Below are 22561 nucleotides of genomic sequence, written 5' to 3'. Positions count from 1 at the left end.
TGCTCATGCAGTGACTGGGATTCGATTTGGATTAACAATTCCGAAAAAACAGGCCATTGCATTCAACTATGTGAATTTATTAAAATTTACTTTCATTCCAGTGAAAGCTTCACTGAACGCACCTAACAATAGTGTCGTACAATTGCTTTGTGTAGTAACAATAGTGCCATACAATTGCTTTCTGTAGTAAGTGTGAAGAATGTTTCAAATGACATCGTCCCATTTTGTAGTGAGCGTGTCCCGAAAGGGCCTACGCTGCTTTACACAAGATACAGAAACTGCAAGGGCTACAGAAGCCTTACCGCGAGGTTATACTGTCTAGCAGGGCATTCCACCCTTTCTTCGGTGATACAAGATGCTGGCGAACAATCATTATCTTTCCTGCAGTACGTCTCGAAAACGACAAATGCAGGAACCAGGAACGTATGGGAGGAACGAAGCCTGGAAACAAAGGCCGCTCTTGTGGCTGCTCGGAGATTGAGACTACTCATTTCCAAGTGACTATCATTTCATTCTATTCCATCCTTGTCATCATTATCTCTCTGATCATCAGCTGATGATCAGTTAAGTCTTGCAATATCGATAAACGCCTAGATACTTCTTGTTATACTGTGGAATACAGTATTAAACTAAATGCCAAGTGGCAATAGCCAATTGAGATTTATGAAGACGTGGATACCCGCTGACGTGGAAACAGGGAGAGTGACTTTTCTATTCCCTAGGAAGGCTACATTTCCGAGACGGAACTCTCAGAATGGATATCGTTCTTAATGGAACCGCGTACACAAGTAGTTCGGCAGCTTCATTTCATACTATTATGGCTATTAGCAATGCCTGGAGTTTGTTGACATTTATATTTCCTACCTTATTGGCCACACGTTGTTCACAAGTACTAAAACATTATTACTATAGAATTTTGCATTTCTTGTCGTTTACGGAGCATACTGTACTTAATTTTTCAAAAGTACTCCCATTTCTAAGAGCGGATATATACAAGAAGAGAGTTACTGAGGTTCCGGAGGGTACCGACGGGAATGTGGAGACATACTTACTCCAGTGCCGTGCCCATCTGCGTTAGGTTTCTCGGCTGAGGATCCGCGGCGCATACAGCCCGGTCGAGATGGTCCCACAGGTTCTCAACTCAGTTTGAATCCGGAGAGTTTGGTGGCGAGGGGAGTACAGTGAACTCATCCTGGTGCTCTTCGAACCACGCACGTATGCTGCGAGCTGTGTCCCACGTTGCATTGTCCTGCTGTTAGATGCCATTAAGCTGAGGAAAAACAAATTGCATGTGGGGGTGGACAGCGTCCCCAAGGATAGATGCATACTTGTGTCGATCCGTTGTGCCTTCCAGAACGCCGAGATCACCCAGGAAATGCCACGAAAATACTCCCCAGACCAGAACACTTCCTCCTGGTGGCACGGTGTTCCTCGCAGACATTTCACTTCATACACGGCCATCTGTCCGGTGGCGCATAAAACGTGATTCATCTGAAAAGGCCAACTGTTCACACTCAGTGGACATCCAGTTGCGGAACTGGCGTGCATATTCCAGTCTTCGTCGCTGATGAAGAGCAGTCAGCTTGGGTGCATGAACAAGGCTCCTGCTGTACACAGCAGCATTCGCTGAACGGTCGTTGAGGAGACACTGCTGATAGCCCCTCGGTTCATCAGGGCGGTCAGCTGCTCAACAGTTGGACGTCTGCCCGCCTGTACACCTCTCCACAGCCGCCGTTCACCACTGTCATCTACGGCCCGTGGCACACCACAGTAGCAATCGCCCCGGCTTTGGATAGCATGATTTCGCCATGCACGGTATACTTTAACCACGGCGGCACTCGAAATGGTTTACTAATTGATCCGTTACGGAAAGTCATCGAGTAAAACAGAAGTGATTTCTGCTGCTCCCCAAGGTAGTGTTATAGTCCCTTTGCTGTTCCTTATCCGTATAAACGATTTGGGAGACAATCTGAGCAGCCGTCTTCGGTTGTTTACAGATGACGCTGTTGTTTACCGACTAATAAAGTCATCAGAAGTTCAAAACAAAGTGCAAAACAATTTAGAAAAGATAACTGAATGTTGCGAAAATTGGCAGTTGACTCTAATTAACGAAAAGTTTGAGGTCATCCACATGAGTGCTAAAAGGAATGCGTTAAACTTCGGTTACACGATAAATCAGTCAAATATAAAGGCCGTAAATTCAACTAAATACCTAGGAATTACGATTACGAACAACTTAAATTGAAAGGAACACACAGAAAATGTTGTGGGGAAGGCTAACCAAAGACAACGTTTTATTGGCAGGACACTTAGAAAATGTAACAGATTTACTAAGGAGACTGCCTCCACTACGCTTGTCCGTCCTCTTTTAGAATACTGCTGCGCCGTGTGGGATCCTTACCCGATAGGACTGACGGAGTACATCGAAAAAAATCAAAGAAAGACAGTACGGTTTGTATTATCGCGAAATATGGGATAGAGTGTCACAGAAATGATACAGGATTTGAGATGGACATCATTAAAAGAAAGGCGTTTTTTGTTGCGACGGAATCTTTTTACGAAATTTCAATCACCAACTTTCTCCTCCGAATTCGAAAATATTTTGTTGAGACCGACCTACACAGGGAGAAACGATCACCACGATAAAATAAGGGAAATCAGAGCTCGTACATACAGAAATAGGTGTTCATTCATTCCGCGTGCTATACGAGATTGGAATAATAGAGAATTGTGAAGGTGGTTCGATGAACCCTCTGCCATGCACTTATATGTGATTTGCAGGGTATCCGTGTAGATGTATACCCTTGACTCGAAAGCCAATAATTATGCCATTTTGGACGTCAAATGAGTTTCTCCGTTTCCTAATTGCGACGATGACTGCATTGTTACCGCGTCCGTCTGCCACCACCCTCCACCCCATAAGCTTCATATACACTCCACTGCTCATGCTGCCACCTGCCGTCTGTGAGTGGTTATTGCACGCTGACCTGGAACATAGGTGGTGGTAACATTAATGTGACTCTGCCGAGTCTATCATATCACAGAGAAGCATTCTTGAAAATGTGTCCCCGGAAAGGCACACGGGTTCCCCTCGAGCTATCGATATGTATTACGACTTACGAGTGTTATTGATATCATCACGAGTGAAAGAGCCTTAAGCGATAAGCAATATTAAGGACATTACTCGGCGATTTACAGTTAGCCAACGACAAAATTCTAATCTTCTATATTCGTTTCCTTCCTTAAGGGTTTGAATTCGATGTAAATGATGAGGACCGAGACGCATAAACAATGTCCGCCATATGTTCATGTTGGAATACCTATACATGTAGAAATTCTGCCTGTACTTCTTGGAGAACAACGTTCTATCAGCTGAAAACAATGTCTTCTACATCATCCACAGTCTATTTATTTGCACCCCGAGATGAAAAAGTAACTGCTGGCGAACGTGTTTTGTAGCCGTGTTCATATGTTGCTGCAGACTCTAGGTACGCTCATCGTGTACTAACAAACGGTATTCCTGTATCGGCTTTTGGCCTCTGTCTATGCAACTTCACAACACTAAGGTACTCTACAGAACCAGAGAGATTAGCATACGGTAATACCTGCACATCGCTACCAGGTTATCAACGGAAGTCCGATCGATTAACCTGAGGAAGTTTAGGCTTGAAACTACAATTATAAATGAAATGCATAATTGTAACACAGTTCAACAATGAATTTTTTACATGAAGAAAAATATACAATATTTATAGATTTTGGTACACCAAAGTAGAAAATAACAATAAGTTTTGTTTCTTAGCTTCCGTTTTCGTGCTGTTTCTGTATTTTAGATCTCGTTACCACTATTGTATGTGGACCTAGGACTGGTGAAGCCATTTGCAAAAACTGAAAAAGAGCAACAAACGAGCATCTGACTAACTGCTCATGTTCAACAGGAAGTTTTAAGATGTTAACTTGAAAGCGACATCTAATGTTAGATTTTCTGGAATATTTCTCTACTTGATGTGACATATTTCCGTGAAATTTCATTGGAATTGTTTTCATTCTTTCTTTATTAGTTCTGTTTTCTGGATGAGTATACGTTTTGCCCACTATTTAGTTTTGTTTCTCTAGCCTACTTGTGCCTGTTGTACCGTGGCTAGCTATGAACAGTAGAGCTGTCAACAGTACCATTCCGCCGGCACTGTGGTCTAGATTACGCCGTATTATAAATGTGTACGACGATGCTAAGCTGACTTTGTGTGTAATTTTTGACGATGCCCCTATATCTTCATAATATTAGATCATGTTATAAAACAGGTATGCCTCGTCATATTCTAAGCGCATTGTTTCCACCTGTATGGAAGTAATACTTTTCACGATGGCCTATTTTATTGTTTTAAGATGTATACTGTGCACTATTTTATCTGGTTTTTCCTTGTTTTGCTGCAGGTCTTAATATGGTCATCGCTGACCGAAACATGTAGCCTAAAGACCAAACGATTTTGTGATCGTAGAACGAAATAAAAGAAATTTATTCTACACTTTCTGGATCAATGTTGTATTTGCGATAGCTTGTGGATGAACTTCAAACCTTCCGGCCTATAATAGCTCGTAAGCACTTTCTACATATGAATACCCTTTCAATGCCTCGTTGTCCGCTCCCTCTATAGTCTACACTTTAATACAGTAACTAAAATAAATGCTAGATGTGAAAGCGCGAGTCATCACTCTTGAATCTGCTACTGTGCGGTTTGCATCCTGTCTACTGTATTTCCTACAAGCAGCAGCAGCGTTCCTACTACAAAAACCGTAAACAAATATTATACCAGCATACTCAGCAGTTGTAAATACATGAGGCTTACCTAAACGAGTGCCCAAAAATCACAGAAGTGAAAAATTAAACACATGAACTTCAAAATAATTGTGATAATCGATAAATAACCCCATGGCAACTGGAGTACCAATATGTGAAATAAAAACTTATCTCTTTGAATAGCTGTCTCTCTGTAACCAACAAAAATTGAACATAGGTTACATGGATAACATCCGAATTAGTCTATACCATCACCTGTTCTATATTATAGTTTCAGATAGTTTGGAAATAATTTTTATAATTCACACTTTCTGCAATTCGAGATTGTATAATTGGTACAAGTACACGCCCCAATTAATACAAATTAGTGAGGTTTCATTGTACTACTTCTGCTGCGAACGCCAACCACCCATGATGTCACCCTCGTTGGTTGGAAGATTGTCTTGTAAGTAATGGAGGAGTCGTTTAAGGCAAACAGAGATACGAAGTAGAGTAACTCTTATTTTTCGAGTTTGATATTTTTCTTTGTGCCACGCCCTTGAGTGGTACCATTACATACAAAATCAAATTGCGTGTAATTTGGGCTCACTAGGAATAGAGAAAGGCATGCATCTGGGCTCTTACATTTGAGTAAAAAAAAAGAAAAAAACTTTCACTTAAAAATTAACCCCTAACTTCATAAATTACGATAAATCAGAGAATAAAATTCTTTTATTTCCGCCTATAATCTACAAATAGTTTGGTCTTTCAATTTAATTGTTAATATTTGCGAAAATCATTGAGAGGGTGTCTTGAGGAACAAATCGAGGACAGCAACCAGTGTCTGGAAACGTCACCCAACGACACGACAGAGTGTCGAAGTTATAGGCGCTGTCGCCTGCCGCTAGGCTACCGCTTCGGCAGCAAACGTGTCTTCGTAAGATGAGGAACCGTAGGCGGAACGTCTCGCAATGTCGTTTGTTATCCAGTGATCACGACGGTCACCATCGCCGGTGGAGAAGATGGGGGACCATATGTGCCTTACTGCATACGCGTTACGACACTCATCGTGACAATTCACTGGGTTCATGACTTCGAACTAGAAACAAAACGGCACCCCATGGAGTGGCGCCACACCGAAGCCACACCCGCAGCCGCTAAAGCCATGGCGATGGTCTTCTGAAACTCTGAAGCGCTTACTGTCTTTGTTCTCCTCCCTCATCGTGCGACGCTCGCCTCTGAAATGTATTGCGCTATATTCATGAAATTGAAAAAAAAAAAACGACTTCACTATGTTTGTCGTTACAGAAATGCAGACGAACTTCTCCTTCTCCATGAGAACGCAAAGCCTCAAACAAGTCTGCGCACTCGAGAAGAGCTCACAACACTTCACTGGACTGTTGTTCTTCATCCACCCTACAGCCCGGATCTCACACCTTCCGTCTTCCATTTGTTTGGTCCAATGAAGGATGCACTATGTATGAAGCATTACGTGCATGATGAGGTTATCGGTATAGCAAGACGTTGGTATCGACGTATACCAGTAGAGTGGTACTATGCAGCTTACAGGCCCTTGCAGTAAGGTGGCATAAGGCCTTTTCATTGAAAAACGTGGATTGTTAGCCAAAACAGTTCGCAATAATATGGTGTATTGGAATCCCGAATAAAACCAACTTACTTTCAGAAAAAAATGTGTTGCATCACTTATTGAACGGTCCTCGTATAGCAATAAAATTATATTTTTCATTAAAAATTATTTATTGTTCTTTGATTACGTCCCTTTTAGAGATTTAAAATTTATGTCTATATTCTGCAACAATCTGATGCGCGAATGGTTTCTGTTATGCGCGTATGGTTTCTGTTTCTCGCTTTTCCACCTTTAAACACTGTATTTTACTCCAGGACATTAACGATTAAAATGGTTCAAATGGCTCTAAGCACTATGGGACTTAGCATCTGAGAGCATCAGTCCCCTAGACTTAGAACTACTTAAACCTAACCAAACTAAGTACATCACACACACCCATGTCCGAGGCAGAATTCGAACCTGCGACCGTAGCAGCAGCGCGGTTCCGGACTGAAGCGCCTAGAACCGCTCGGCCACAGCGGCCGGCACATGAACGATTATCAGTTTATTAAATTGATGTAGGTCACGGAAGAAATAACAAGTACACTGTTTTTGTTCTTTTGATTTTTGTTTATCTTTAGGAAAGATGACCCAAAACGCCGAATACTAATTTCAAGCAAACAAATATCAGTAGAATGAAAAGAATGTTGTTGTCATTCAAGCTGTATTATGGATTTGTTCTAGTAAGAAGTGACTAAGAAGTAAGAAATACTGATTGTAATGCCACTGCAAAAGACCGTAAGAAATTTATCACATAAGTCAAAGCTACTGAAAAAATTAGTTTTACTTCATTAGAAACTAGCTGTAGCCAAAATGCGTCGCAAAGTATCATTTGCTTTCTAAGTAGGCTTACATATGCAAAGGTAGATCATATTTTATTCCTAACTTCTGATGACTCAAAAGTAGAACCACTAAAAATTAATATTCAGCGGCGTGTTACTTCCCAGACAAAACACTCACCTCTCAGGAAAATGTCCCTCCAAAGTGAACAAATAGAGCCACTCCGCAGAAGTCTTTAACGTCGTAACCGGATGCCACCGTCGGCGCTGCCGCTGATAGAATTCTGTGGTGGTAATCAATACCCTGCCTTTAACTGCCACTTTTAACTGCTCAAAATGAGCTGAAATCACGGTGAAACCGTGTCATTATCGGGGCTGTAAAGCCCGGTATTTATGTCGCAATCGTCTCTTCTCTGTTACCGCGGAAACGTCCTACGAATTATAATAACAAACCACTTCCTTCGGACTTCTTTTGTTTCCAAGACGACACACATTTGAATAACATATAGTTTCAGGGGGAGGGGCTGTTTCATCCCTCAAACTGTGTGGCAGGCACACGTTGCAATGCCTCTTTTTGTTTCTAACTATATACACGTATACGTGGGGCATTCAATAAGCAATGTAGCACATTTTTTCTCGGCCAGTTTCGGATGAAAAAATGCGATATTTGTTGTGGGACGTCGTCGAATATTTCCGCTTCAGTCCTTATAGTTTCCTGAAATTCCGACTGGTGCCGGCACTGTATGGAGCCTTCAAAATAGTCTGTAACGGAGAGTGCTGTCGTCGATTTTCTTTTTGTGGAAAACCAGAACATTGCATATTAGGCATGTGGAGAATATCTACAGATACCTGACAGTGAACGAAAGTACGGTGAGTCGTTGAGCGAGATGTCTGTCGTCATCACTACAAGGTCGCCCAAAACTGTCGATCTCCTGAGTGCCGGCCGACCGCACACAGCTCTCACGACTTCAACGTTGGAACGTGCAGTCACTCTCATTCGAGGTGATCACATTCGAACACTTCGCTGCACGACTGGACGTCTCTATTGGTAGTGCTGACACACTGGTCCACTAGTTGTGGTACTCAAAGGTGTGTGCCCGCCTAACAGAAGATCATAAAGAGCAACGAGGGATCATCTGCGTTAGGGCACTGATAATGACAATTTTTTGTTGAGCATCGTCACAGGCAATGAAACGTGGGTTCTCTTCGAACCGGAAACAAAAAGGCAATCCATAGAGTGGCGCCATACCATCTCTCCTCCGAAGAAAAGTTCAAAGCCGCACACTCAGGCGGTAGAGTCATTCTGACGGTCTTCTGGGAGTCTTACAGGAAACTGAAGGAGCAACTTTAGCGTCGCCTTTCTCCTTCTCTATTACAAAGCAGAGACTCACACATGATTGCCAACCCGACAGGAGATCGCAAAACTTCATTGGTCTGTTCTTCCTCACTCACGCTAGTGCCCGGATCTCCCACCTTCTGACTTCCATGAGCTTGGTCGAATGGTGCGCTCTGCAGGAGGCAGTACGTGGATGATGGTGGGGAGGTTGTTGATTCAGTAAGTCGTTGGCGCCGACGTTCACCATTAGAGTGGTTCCATGCGGCTTATAGGTCCTCCAAATAATATGGTGTAAGGCCGTCGCATTTAACGGAGATTATGTTGAAAAATAGGGGTTTTTAGCCAAAAGAGTGGCAAATAATATGGCGTATTGGAACCTGAGTGAAACAAAACCGCTTTCAGAGAAAAATGTGTTGCATTACTTGTTGGACACACCTCGTACAAAACTGACACGTTAACACACACAAATAATGTCATGTATATAGCCGATTTAGTTGAAACTGTTCCAAGCGTTCTTGAGCTATGCTCTTTATAATCCCTTTTCATCCCCACCCTAAGCCACAGGGATGATATGGGTGTCTTACTGTCACAGTAATTTTTTCGAGCTATGCATGTACACCTCCTAGTGGAGGTAGGTGGTTCGTACACCCATCAGAAACCTTCCCGCGGGAGCGCGAGGCAACTCATCAAAGTTTTCTTACTATCAGATGAATAGTCTAGGAACGCTTAGAAGACGAAGAATCAAATATTCATTTTTATATATTCAATAGTTCAACTCAGTTATCGATGATTTCTGTCATTTGATCGATTTTACTTGAACGCTTTAAATGTCCTCATCTAATGGTTCTGTCTAACGACTCAACGCATCCATAAATTTTAGTTTTGACTGAGAAGACAAATTTCACAGAAAAGGATGCAAAGGTGATACATGCGACAGGCAGGTTCTGTAAATGTTTTTTCAGATTTTTGAAGGTACACTAGAAATATTGTGATTGACAACTAGATATTTAATAAATTTTGAAATAGACGTAAAACTTAATACGATGCTTTATTTGCAGATGGAGCACAGATGAGGCTTCCAGACAAAATACAAACATTACAAATTGTCTTTTCTTGAGATGGTAATTCAAATTTTCAAATTCTCACAGAACACATATTTTCTAGCAATACCTGGCATGGTGGATAGCTTCAAAAAGCCAGAAAACTACATCCGAAAGTAGTGCTGCGGCAAGAATAATTGAATTTAATTTTAAATATTTGGCATACTTTTGCTTTCGCATTCGTTTTTGATACAAAGCTTTTAATTTTGGTATGCAACTGCTCGACTGCTGCGTCAGAATTCTTGCTTTTCCCGAAAAAAGAAAAATGACTTATTGCACAGCTAGGGAAACATTTTGCTGCATAATTGAATTAAATTCCACAAATCTGTAAATAAAAAAAGTAAAAGTTTGTTTTCCTAATGGCGTTTGCTTCCAGTTATTTTATGCTAGTAGTACTCCAGCACATAAATTACCTGCTGTAAACGAACCGAGTACGAAGTCAATCAGTCGTATATGCTACCACTGCTGCTTTCCCTCGAAAGCGAAACGCCGAAAGGGGTGCGCCGCGAAAGAAGGAACACATCGGCTCGACCGCGCCCTTTTCCTCTCTTCGTTACGTCACCTGAGCAAAATGATCTGTGAATTGACATTGGAATCAGTTAAAGGGATTGAAGTAAACGATGTGCCTACATTTGGTAATGATTTAATGTATCATCAACAAATAATATTTTGTGAAGTTGATGGTTTCCTATTTTTCTGAATTTTCAGATTTTAAGGCCTACATGCACCTCCTCCTTCCCTTATGCTATTGAGCTCAAATTTCACACAACTATTTTTTATCTGGAACTAGCTGTGCTCGTCATACGTAAAAATGCATCTTTTTCTTCCTAAATAGGTACACACATACAAAGCAGTTACATGTACAACATAAATGAAATACAATGATTTTTTGTCCATTAAATTAAATTGGAAAAAAAAATTGTCTGCGTCTTCGTATGGGCAAGCATATGTCACACTAGTATATTTCGCGCATATACATATTGCACACATGTTTTTACACATATTTCATCTGTATCTATAGCGAATTTCGCCCTGAATTCTGAAATTCAGCTGTAACTGATTGTCGTTTCGAGAAAAAGCAGTATCGTTGTCCACTGTCTGTTCTACACCCTGCAACTCCAGTCATGTGTCAAGTGTATCAGTGGTACTGAGTGCTGCGACCTGGTCTTTGGCTCCAAAACTGCTGACAAAATTATTAGCTCGCTGGAGTGCTCTCACGATGTGATTGATGCAATGAACAACACAGATAGGAAACAGATGGTGCTTCATACTTTTAAACTATTTCAAGTCAAGTACCTGCAGGAAAGCAATACTAAGTCATCGCTTTTTGATCTTTCTATATGTCACCCATCTTAGCCTCACCATGATACCTAGTGGATTTAGTGGCATTTTTACACAATAATGAGTTCTGCTGAGCAGTGTCAAAGCAATGTGCTTCGTCTCTTTTCATTGCACCATACTTTAATACGCAATTTAGCTACATTTTTGATATGCAAACTCGAGATAGCTTGATATGCAAATTAAAAACATCTCAGTTAAATCCAATCAAAATCTGGGAGATTGTGTAAATGCATGTTTATTTTTATTTGCGCTATGACGACAGTGACTGCATAGTTGATTTCTTCCTTTTTCATTTTTGCACTTGTAGGTAGACCTTGTATGTTTACTGGATACGATACCACTGAGTTGTGTCTGCACCAGTACAGACAGAACATTCCAACCCGGGGACCGACATACACCGCGTGAGACTACGCTTCATCCAGTCCCAAACATGCTCAATGGGGGACAGATCTGGTGATCTTGCTGGCCAGGGTAGTTGACTTACACCTTCTAGAGCACGTTAGGTGGCACGGGATACATGCGGACGTGAATTGTCCTGTTGGAACAGCAAGTTCCCTTGCCTGTCTAGGAATGGTAGAACGATGGGTTCGATGACGGTTTGGATGTACCGTGCACTATTCAGTGTCCCGTCACCAGAGGTGTACGGCCAGTGTAGGAGATCGCTCCCCACACCATGATGCCGGGTGTTGGCCCTGTGTGCCTCGGTCGTATGCAGTCCTGATTGTGGCGCTCACCTGCACGGCGCCAAACACGCATACGACCATCATTGGCACCAAGGCAGAAGCGACTCTCATCGCTGAAGACGACACGTCTCCATTCGTCCCTCCATTCACGCCTGTCGCGACACCACTGGAGGCGGGCTGCACGATGTTGGGGCGTGAGCGGAAGACGGCCTAACGGTGTGCGGGACCGTAGCCCAGCTTCATGGAGACGGTAGCGAATGGTCCTCGCCGATACCCCAGGAGCAACAGTGTCCCTAATTTGCTGGGAAGTGGCGGTGCGGTCCCCTACGTCACTGCGTAGGATCCTACGGTCTTGGCGTGCATCCGTGCGTCGCTGCGGTCCGGTCCCAGGTCGACGGGCACGTGCACCTTCCGCCGACCACTGGCGACAACATCGATGTACTGTGGAGACCTCACGCCCCACGTGTTGAGCAATTCGGCGGTACGTCCACCCGGCCTCCCGCATGCCCACTATACGCCCTCGCTCAAAGTCCGTCAACTGCACATACGGTTCACGTCCACGCTGTCGCGGCATGCTACCAGTGTTAAAGACTGCGATGGAGCTCCGAATGCCACGGCAAACTGGCTGACTCTGACGGCGGCGGTGCACAAATGCTGCGCAGCTAGCACCATTCGACGGCCAACACCGCGGTTCCTGGTGTGTCCGCTGTGCAGTGCGTGTGATCATTGCTTGTACAGCCCTCTCGCAGTGTCCGGAGCAAGTATGGTGGGTCTGACACACCGGTGTCAATGTGTTCTTTTTTCCATTTCCAGGAGTGTAATTCTCCGCTTGATTTTAAGAGCTGTTTGTCGAGGGGGGGGGGGGGGTAGAATGGAGGGGAAGGGGGGCAAAGGGGGGCTGAAAGTGCCGGCCCGCAGGTAGAGAACAACGTTCATGGGACCAGAACCGCCCACTTTGCTAATCGCTTCCTGGAGAGACGACTTATGTCGAGCACTTCAGCCATACCTTTTAGTGATCTGGACATCTGAAAAACATTTCTCTGGTGAAAGTAGGATTCTTAAACAGCACGGGCAGTGTTTTGAGCCGTTCTAATAAGGATATTTTTAGGGTATAGATAATTCAGGTATAGGTATTGGGAACTTTCTAAAAGACACATGAAGTCTCTGGAATTAATGACCACATGGTTCTGCCGCCAGTTCGGAGTCCAGTCCAGTATATTTCCTTTTTTTGTGTTACCACGCTAGAAAAGAGCACGCCAGAGGCAATGATAAAAGTACAACACAGGATTGGCTGGAACATTGTGACACAGGATTGGCTGGAACATTGTGACGTAAACTTTCTTAGATGCAAGTTTCTGGTAGTTGTACATTACTACACTTCGTCGGGATGGCCGCATTTTCCCAGCTTCGGTGGGGGTACAGAACAGAAAGCTTAATTTTTTGACTGGTGGGACACTAAATATAACTTTTCTGGTTGGCAATTTCTACTTGACGCCCGAAAAACGTTCGGAAAGCAGATGCTTTTCCGACACTTTAGATTCTGCTCTGAGTTGGGACACTTCGGTGAGCATGCTTCAGGTGCAGATTTCGCCCAGCAGGCTTCCTGTTCAGACCTTGTCCGAGGATGATGTGGTTACTGCAGCCAAACAGGCGTACTTAGCGAGCCATCGCCGCCACCAACAGCCAACACATTCACGCTTTAGTGATAGTGAGACTGCATGCAACAGCGGCAGGGTAGGTCACAGAGGATTTAATAACCCTTCATAATTTCACGGTTGGGTTAGATTCAACCGCTGGAGCAGGCACAGCTGGATAATAACTTTCCTTCTGCTTTGAGCACTGTTGCTGAATCGCGAATTTTGGTCAGTCAGTTTTAATATGTTAGGAAGCTGAATTTATCATCACATATTCCCTACCCTAACTTTATCAACCACGTTTCATTCCAGTTGTGATTTTACATTTTATTATTAACGTTAGAAACATTAGGAGTAAGTTTTAGTGGGTTATTTGAGAACGTGAAAAATCAGTTATTCTTAATAAACTCATGGATTTACTTTATCTTTGAATTACATTTCATGGTTAATCATCCAGTGCACGATTAGTGAAAGTTTTTGATTACCCCCACCCCCTGAGACATTGTTGCCACATAAATTACCATTTATTAATTACATTACACACAGTTTAATTAGCAAGATTTCATTGGGCGGGGGTCTAGGTAGTCAACTAGCTGGGAACATTAGTCATCTTTAACAGAGCGGGGGTTTTGCAATGTATATGTAGAATTTGCTTTCGATTGCTCTTGGCGTTCCTGAGTTATACTTCTATGTTACTTCTTTTCACCCCAGACACTCATTCATGTGTTCTAGGTGTGTCCTACTGTCACAGTAAATTTTTATTCAGATAGCAAGTAAAATGTGTGCCAGTTTTGGTAGAAATTGCTTCATGTATTACATAGTAATGCTGCTATGTCACTGTCTTTGCAGCCCCTCCCCACCCTGACTGTCAACAATAAGCCTAGACATCCCAAACCTACGGATGTGAATATACGTAGCTATCGAATACACTATGTGATGAAAAGTATCCGGATATCTGGCTGAAAATGAGTTAAAAGTTCGTGGCGCCCCCCATCGGTAATGCTGGAATTCAACATGGTGTTAGCACACCCACAGGCTTGATGACAGCTTCTAGTCTCGTAGGCATACGTCCAATCAGGTGCTGGAAAGTTTCCTGGGGAATGGCAGCCCATTATTCACGGAGTGCTGCACTGGGGAGAGGTATCGATGTCGGTCGGTAAGTCCTGGCACGAAGTCCGCATTCCAAAACATCCCAAAAGTATTCTGTAGGATTGAGGTCAGGACTTTGTGCAGGCCAGTCCATTACAGCGATGCTATTGTCGTGTAACCACTCCGCCACAGGCCGTGCATTATGGACAGGTGCTCGATCATGTTGAAAGATGCCATCCCAAAATCGCTCTTCAACAGTGGGAAGCCAGAAGGTGCTTAAAACATCAGTGTAGGCCTGTGCTGTGATAGTGCCACGCAAATCAACAAGTGGTGCAATCCCCCTCCATGAAAAACATGACCACACCATAACACCACCGCCTCCGAATTTTACTTTTGGCACTACATATGCTGGCAGATGACGTTCACCGGGCATTCGCCATACCCACACCCTGCCATCGGATCGCCACATTGTGAATCGTGATTCGTCACTCCACACAACGTTTTTCCACTGTTCAGTCGTCCAATGTTTACGCTCCTTACACCAAACGAGGCGTCGTTTGACATTTACCGGCGTGATGTGTGGCTTATGAACAGCCGCTCGACCATGAAATCCAAGTTTTCTCACCTCCCGCCTAACTCTCATAGTACTTGCACTGGATCCTGATGCTGTTTAGAACTACTGTGTGGAGGTCTGGAGAGATGTCTGCTAATTACACATTACGACCCTCTTCAACTGTCGGCGGTCTCTGTCAGTCAACAGACGAGGTCGGCCTGTACGTTTTTGTGGTGTACGTGTTCCTTCACTTTTCTACTTCACTATCACATTGGAAACAGTGGAGCGAGGTGTGTTTAGGAGTGTGGAAATCTCGCATACTGACGTGTGATGTAAGTGACACCCAACCACCTGACCACGTTCGAAGTCCGTGAGTTGCGCAGAGCGCCCCATTCTGCTCTCTCACGATGTCTAATGACCACTGAGATGGCTGATGTGGAGGTGGCAGCACAGTGCACCTAATATTAAAATCCTATGTTTTTGGGAGTGTCTGGATACTTATGATCACATAGTGTATTTTTACATGTCAAGTATGTTATCCCCACAATATTTGAATACAAGTAATTATACACTTAATGAGCCGTATATGTGCAACATTTGACTGAAATTGCTCTGGACGTTCATGTGTTAAGCTCCTATCTCAACCTGTTTCATCTTCATCTCTAGACATGGTAGATGATTCGTAGCGCGCACAAACATTCGTGGGGGTGTGGACAACAACTAACGAAAGTTTCGCTGTAATTGGATGAATGGCACAGATACGAGTAGAAGACGGATATATAAAAATTCATTTTATATACTAGATGCAACCAAAATAGCGGGTAGCCCAAGGAAAGCTACTAAAAATTGAAGAAAAAAGTGCCTTATAAGAGCTACCCTAAGGTAAAGCCTATGGCACAGCTCGTTTTCTGGTGGAACACCTGTCGCGAGATACCAATCGCAGATAGCCCTTTCTTGTGACTCACACCTGTGTAGGTGAGTGCGCGTAAACTACGTATGTGTGTGTGTATGTGTGTGTGTGTGTGTCACCGCGAGGTGTTAACGAGCGCTAATGAGTGTCGCCACGTTTGCCAGAGTCCCCCGTGACTAACACACGTCAAGTTACAACGACCACTGGCACTGCCTTCTTTATTGTGGGTTGCACAATGAGCTTGAGATTTGATGTTCCGTCACAAAGGTGGGTGTCAAAATCGAGACAACGTGAAATCACAACGGGAAACTACAAATTTTCGTCAGGTAATTCTGAGAAGAATGAGTTGCAGTTTGGCTGTGTGAACTGTGCTTTTCACTTTGGGAACGAGGACAGAACTGGACGATCGAGCTCTGTGAGCGGCCTGAAGCGCTTCCACCGTTGGATAAAATCATTAATTTTGTTTTTGTTAGTGCATAAATATTACTTCAAAGGTAAGGAGAATACGCATATTAGGTTTTTCAAAAAATGGTTCAAATGGCTCTGAGCACTATGGGACTTAACATCTATGGTCATCAGTGCCGTAGAACTTACAACTACTTAAACCTAACAAACCTAAGGACATCACACAACGCCCAGTCATCACGAGGCAGAGAAAATACCCTACCCAGCCGCGAATGGAACCCGGGAAACCGGGCGTGGGAAGCGAGATCGCTACCGCATGACCACGAGCTGCGGACTTTTAAGTTTTTCAAACATGATATCTTGCTAACAGTAGATCGAGTGAATAGGCAGATTATGTCTACGTATGTTATTAACAGGCCTTCGATCATATATAATATACTCGACTAATATTTACTAACGAATTTTTTGCTACTAAAACCCAAAACGTTATACCGCATAGCAAATGTTCAATAGAAATACATTTAATACTGGGAATAGCGTAACAGTTTCCCTAATATACCAAAACACTGCCTGACAAGGAAGTTGAAGCACCTAGAAAGGGGGGAGGGAAAGAAATGAAACTTTAGGGCTTGTAAGGTATGTGACGGTATTTGAGCGGCTACAAAATCGAGGTAAATTTATGAAAACTTGAGAGTATGAGCGCGCTTACCAGTATGACATTGCACCCGCCATGGCTTGGATTCATAGACTGAATCGGTTGGGGAGAGAGTCATAAGGCTGTCGTATCAGCTCCTGAAACAACCTGGCCAATCTGGGCCCAGATATCCTGGATGCTGGCACTCGGACAGTGATGACGTCCCGGCTCGTCCCACACATTCTTTCATGGAGTGATGTGGTGATTTTGCTAGTCACATGAGAACAATAGCATCATAAAGGTAGTTGATAGAAGGATGTGCCATATATGGACCATCATGTTCCGATTGATAAATGGCACCATGACACTGTGACACGAGAGATGACTTGAGGATATAGGACGTCCATGACATACCGTTGTACCGTTAGGGTTCCCTCAGTCAATACCAACCGTGAGCTGAAGCCGTCCCCAATGAATACCCACACATTGACGCAGGAGTACCATTGTTGTTGTGCCTCTCCAGAAATTGAAAGTATTGGACCTCTCCACAGGTCAGCACAGCACTCACAGACGATGGTAATCCCAGGTAGTGCAGAACTACAATTCATTTCTAAGCTCAGTGCGATGCAGTTCATGAGCAGTTCATGCTTCCTTGTCGTGGCAAACCCAAATGCAGTCGTTTGCGCTGTGGTGTTCATGGCAACCAATACATGGAATGGTAATTCGCTAGCCCAGCTACTGCTGTTGTCCACATAATAGGGCAGGATGATGCAGAATGTTTCAAGGAGTCCACTAAGTGTTCTCGGATTGCAGGTGCAGATTTAAATGGGTTATGATGTGCTTGGTGCACAAGACGCCGATCCTCCCTTATGGATACCAGATGTGGTCGACTAGGGCACTGATGATGAGAATGCCTAGCCTCATATTCCCATGCCGTCCAACATCAGGCCTCTTCACACCTGAATGCCCCACAAATCTGGATATTACACGATATGATCAGCTGACCAAAAAAATGGTTCAAATGGCTCTGAGCACTATGGGACTTAACTTCTAAGGTCATTAGTCCCCTAGAACTTAGAACTACTTAAACCTAACGAACCTAAGGACATCACACACATCCATGCCCGAGACAGGATTCGAACCTGCGACCGTAGCAGCGCGGTTCCGGACTGTAGCGCCTAGAACCGCTCGGCCTCTCCGGCCGGCGATCAGCTGACCAAATGGAGACCAACAATGGGGCCCCTTTCAAACTGTCAGGTGCGGGTAATGCTGTATTACAACATGCACCCTCCCCCCCCCCCCTCCTCCCCATTTATGTGACCTTCAGTGATTACTCAACATCTGATGCTATTCACGCCCCTTATATGCCCTAGCAGCCTTGAAAACAACTCTAAACGTTTGCAATAGTAACGCAGTCCGATGGCCGTTCTACCTGTCATGGAGAAGTGCAACTCTATATAAACCCACCAATGGTAAGTACATGCGAGGAGTTGCATTGACGTCCATATCTTTGCCTGCTTCACATATTTTGTCACGAAGTCTGTACTGAAACATTCATCAAATAGAGACAGCGTCACTGTAAGATTGTTCGAAGACAATTCTGCTGTCGTAAGGACATGCACAAAGACTCGGACAAAATTTTCACTTGATGTTCCGATAACAGAAAGAAAAACCATGACACTATCCGATTACAGTATCAGTAGAGAACATCTACAGTATATCAGATCGTTTAAATATGTGTGGGTGATTAACACAAGTAATATTAAATGAAACAAACATGAAAAAATCAGTGTTATGAATAGCGGATGGAATAATTTGATTTTTTCTGTGAAAGATCAGTACACATGTAACGGAATGAGCATGCCAGATGCTAGTGAAAATAATTCTTTAGTACTGCTCTAGCTTTTGGAGTCTTTATCGTAGGAATGACAGCAAAGGTCAAACGAATTCGGAGGCTCACTTCTAGGATCATTACTGATCGTAACAGCTTATTCAAAAGGCTAACAGAGATATTCGTGAATTTTGAGAATAAGGCGACAGTGCTGCAACAAAACACTTGGGAAAATTAAATTAACCGTGTGACCATTATGAGCTACCATCAACTTGCAGGATGGCCAACATAAAAGTCGCCCTGAAAATATTTGATGCCCTTTGAGACAGCCCGCCCATGCCCCTTCATCTTCCCTAGGTGTGAAAATGAGTGTGTCGTCTATCTTAAGGTTCTTGAAATATTTTCCCGGCCAGTTTTATTTTGCCCATCCTGTATACCGCTCAAACGTATTTTAAAAATAAGATAAAACAGATTAAGGCAGGCAGAAAGGTTCATCGTACGCTCACTAAATTGCCTTCATGCAAAAAGACAGGAAATTGCTAAAATTGATCCGAAGAATCTTGAACTGACTTGCAAAGTGTATATGTTGATGAAGAAATAAATCACTATGTTGTTTTCTTGTAAATGAAGCATGTAACTGCCATCTGAAAGTCGTTGCTTTGTTTTCTAGTAAATGATTTACTTAACTGCCATCTGAAAAAAAAAAATGATAATCTATGGGAGAGCCACCACACAAAGTCGCTTTCCAAGAAGAATTCAAATCAGTACCCTCGAAAGGCATGACTACAGCCTGCTGAAGGCGTCGTTCTGGCAGTATCCTCTCTATGATGAGACGATCAACTCCAAAGACTATAGTGAGACTCTTAGAAAATTCAAAAAAGGATTACAGCATGTTTGTGACCATAAAAATGCCAATGCACTTCTGCTTATTCACAGTAACAAAAGACTACCCACAGGTCTGTGCACCTGAGAGGAGATTGTCTAACGTGTGTGAGACTGATTCTGATCTATCTTCCTGACACAGTTGCGCAGAAATGCTATGTGAGTGTTTAAGGGATCTGGTGTTGAACCTACTACCTGCAAGGGTACGAAGAGACCATTTCACACATTCAGAGTTCAGAAGAGTGCAGCATTATGGACAGTGATGTAGTCAGACAATGATCTCAATGTTGGTTCCACTACACTCCGGCCGGCCAGAGTGGCCGAGCGGTTCTAGGCGCTACAGTCTGTAACCGCGCGACCGATATGGTCGCAGGTTCGAATCCTGCCTCGGACATGGATGTCTGTGATGTCCTTAGGTCAGTTAGGTTTAAGTAGTTCTAAGTTCTAGGGGACAGATGACCAGAGCAGTTAAGTCCCATAGTGCTCAGAGCCATTTGAATCATTTTGAACTACACTCCCTGTAATGGAAACGTCATCGCTAACAGAAATTAGTGTACGAGTTAAGGGTAACCATATTTTAGCAAAGAATGAAAATCTTAGATTTTTGTTATTAAAGTTTATTTTTAACCTAAGTGTGACTTCATGACATATTATAATTGTACAGGATGGTAAAATATTGATGTGGGGTGTTCACAACTGTGAAGCGAAATTCCTAACTGTTCTAAAGTTCTTTAATAGTAAGATTAAATTAAAAAACCGGTGTGTTAGTGGTTTACATTCATGAAATGCTGGTTTGTTTATTCGATCTGCATATCAATAAAATTCGTACAATTTCACATGACTATGTCGTGTGACATATCGATTTAACTGGAACTGTTTCAGGAATTCAGTGTAAAGTGTGTTATTTGTTTAACACCTTGCAATTGCAAAAGTTTGGTGGACTGTTCTTCCTTCGCCAAACCTATCTCATACCTTTGATTCCATCTCTTTGTGCCTCTGAAGAATGGTCTCCACAGGAAACACTACAGCAATATTGGGGAAATTACTGATGCAGCAAGAACTTAGCTGAGATGCAGACCAGTAGGGAGGTACCATGATATCATATGGGCTCTCACATTAAGGTTGCATAAGGCCATAGAACTGAACGAAAAACTTTGAGTAAAAAATGTGTTCGCGTTTTTTATTGAATGGTCCTTGTATAATAGTACTAAACGACAGTGACAAAAGCCAAGCATAGATTAATTAAACTGTATTAAATATTTGGTCTCTAATGCAAAACTGTCCTTTTTCTGTTTATAGTCATGTTATCATTGTCATTATCACTGTTATAATTATATTACATTAGCTATTTCTCTGTGGCTTCTCCCATGTGTATGTTAAACACATTACTTATCGTGCCTCCCCCCCCCCCCACCCCCACCCGTCCACCTTTTCTCACTGTGTTGTCTGTCCACCTCATCCTTACACTTCTATCTGTCTGTCTGCTCCTCCCCACCCTGTTTGTCTCTTCATCTCTTACTCCCCCTCTCTTTGCCCATTTTCTTCACTCCCTCTCTCTGACCATACCTTCCTCCTCTTTCCCTCTGGCCATATCCTCCTCAGCTCTCTCCTTCCATCTCTACCTCGATTGCATTCGAAAATGTTCCGAGTTCCACACCTGAATATGTCTAATCAAAATTATTTAAGGTTCCGATTCGATGTAACTATTCAAAATCAAAGACCAGCGACCTGTGAAAGTTAAAGTTCGTTGGAATAGTTCACACCACTGAATTAATCTAAGAGTATATTAGGTGGGTCTCTACGGAAAGAGTCTGAAACTCACCGTAAATTTTTCAATATCTTTACAACATTTCAGCATGGCTGAAAATAAAGTCTATAATCCTCTGCGGACCAGAGAATCGATCGATTAGGTTTTACGTAGCTTCGCTCCCGACAAAATCTCTTACTCAAATTCCCGTGCATATGACGGGAGCGGTGTGCATGCAAATGCTTACTGATTTTGCCACTCGCACAGACTTTGTTATGGTCAAGAATTCGTGTGATGAGGCATCGCTTCCCGCTCCCAAATTCGGGCATCGACGAACTCCCTAAATTTTTCTTTAAAAGAAGGCCGCTTGCTTTCTCCTTAGTTCAAAAACGTATTTTCCTATCTATAGAACAGTGAGCACAAGAATTTTTTCAAACGACAATATTTTATTTTGATGACTTAGACAAAATATTTCAAAAATTCCTACGCACTGAGTTATTGGTCTGGGCCAAATGTTGCTCAGAGTCCTCATTTGAGCTCTTACACAATTCCGTCAATAATTTTGACATTCTAGCAAAACTGATACTAGATAATCTACAGTGGTGCGAACAAAGACATAAACAAACACGAATAACTTCATAACTACTACTCTGGTCAGAAAACGGCGCTAACCAGCTTTTACTCCAGAGCCACTCTCAGTTTCAATTAAATTTCGAGGAAACACTAATAACTGCCGAGCCATCGCTCACAAGAGCATGAAGCTCCGACACCTTAAGTATTTAGACATCCTCAGTGTTACCCCATAAAACGATATGTCGTTTAGGAATGCAGTTTTTAACAATTGGAAAATTTTGGCTATGATCTGGCGAATAACAGAACTCTGTTCTGTTAAAGTGGACAGACATTGCACATATCGGTCAAATATGAACGACAGTTATAATTAAACTTATAAGAATATACAGAAGAGAAATAACGAATAAACTATTGAAAGAAACACATTTTAATTTCCACATAAGAGTGTAACACTTGTTAATTGCATGCCATATTTACGTTCCAGGTTACAAACGTTGCTCAGTGTGAAGACCATCTACATTCACGACAGCCTGGAACGGCACTAGAGATTGCTGTACTGCTGCCCGAAACAGGTGGGATGATAGTTGCCCTCTTTACTGTACTCAACTTCAACCTCCAACGTTATTAGTGTCCTGTTGATAAAGCTCGTGCTTCTGGTAA

Source organism: Schistocerca gregaria, chromosome 6 (genome assembly GCF_023897955.1).
Source record: "Schistocerca gregaria isolate iqSchGreg1 chromosome 6, iqSchGreg1.2, whole genome shotgun sequence".
In the NCBI taxonomy this organism is placed as follows: Eukaryota; Metazoa; Arthropoda; class Insecta; order Orthoptera; family Acrididae; genus Schistocerca; species Schistocerca gregaria.
This window is presented reverse-complemented; position numbering follows the sequence as displayed.